The following is a 1,205-nucleotide window of genomic DNA, read 5'->3' as shown; positions in this document are numbered from 1 at the left end:
AGATCAAAGAACCAATAAACTTGAGTTTTAAGATAAACACTCAAACCAATAAAGAAAACTACAAATTTGGCAGATCATAAGCCATGAAAAGACAAAAAAAGATGGGTTTTAGAAGGAAATTTCAACTGCTTACACTATTTCTTGTCCAGAAACTCAGATTAAGGTTGAATTAATACATGTATATATATATATTTCAAAAAAAACCCAAGAACRTATTAATTCAGAACATATTATACAGTGCAATTTGGACAGCCTAATCCCAAAATATATAGTATTTATATATATAAATAAACTAGTGGTGTACCCGCGCGATGCAGCGCGGGTGAACAACAATTCTGAAACATTAGTTTAGCCTTGAATCATGAGTTTATGTCGTTATTTTGCAAGTTAACTAATTATGAAGTTAAAGATTAATATGGCATATTCGCAAGATCGAATGGAAAAATAATTTCTCATATATTGGGTTTCTAATCCAATATACTTATAACTCATTACAAAACTTGAAATCCGTATATCCAAACTGTTGTTTAGTTTTCGTGATGCACTCATCCGTATATCCAAACTGTTGTTTAGTTTTCGTGATGCACTCATCCGTATATCCAAACTATTGTTTAGTTTTCGTGATGCACTCATCCGTATATCCAAACTATTGTTTAGTTTTCGTGATGCACTCATCCGTATATCCAAACTGATTGTCGCTCATGAAAACTAAACAAATACYGGTATGTTAGCTATCAGTTCATTCAATTTTTTGCATTTCCTATATCAGACTAAGGAAAATGGATTAATAAAAAAGAAAGGCTAAAAGAGTACTATTATAAAAAGCAGAATTTGGTGCATTCATATGACCATATTGTTGATTTTTCATATACTTATTAAGGATCTAGTAGRAGTGCTTACCGGTAAAATTAGTTAGAGTATTGATTCTTATCAGCAAGAGCTTACCGGGTAAAAAAAAACTCCTAAAAACCTATGAATATATTGAAAAACCTCTTCAAAACCTCCTAATTAAAAACCCACATTATGATTGCTTGTAGAACATAGATATTAATTCCTCATTATGGACTAATTGATAGCAAGAAATGTAGAAGTCACTTCATACAACACACATCCACTTTTAGAGTATAAATGTACTCCTAGGACTAATCAAATTATGAAACAACTTCAAATGTAAACGAACGTAAATGAACATTAACGAACATAAA

Source organism: Cynara cardunculus (assembly GCF_001531365.2).
Source record: "Cynara cardunculus var. scolymus isolate 2C chromosome LG 9, CcrdV1, whole genome shotgun sequence".
NCBI classification, from domain to species: Eukaryota; Viridiplantae; Streptophyta; class Magnoliopsida; order Asterales; family Asteraceae; genus Cynara; species Cynara cardunculus.
The sequence above is the reverse complement of the archived record's forward strand: the minus strand, read 5'-3'. Positions refer to the sequence as shown.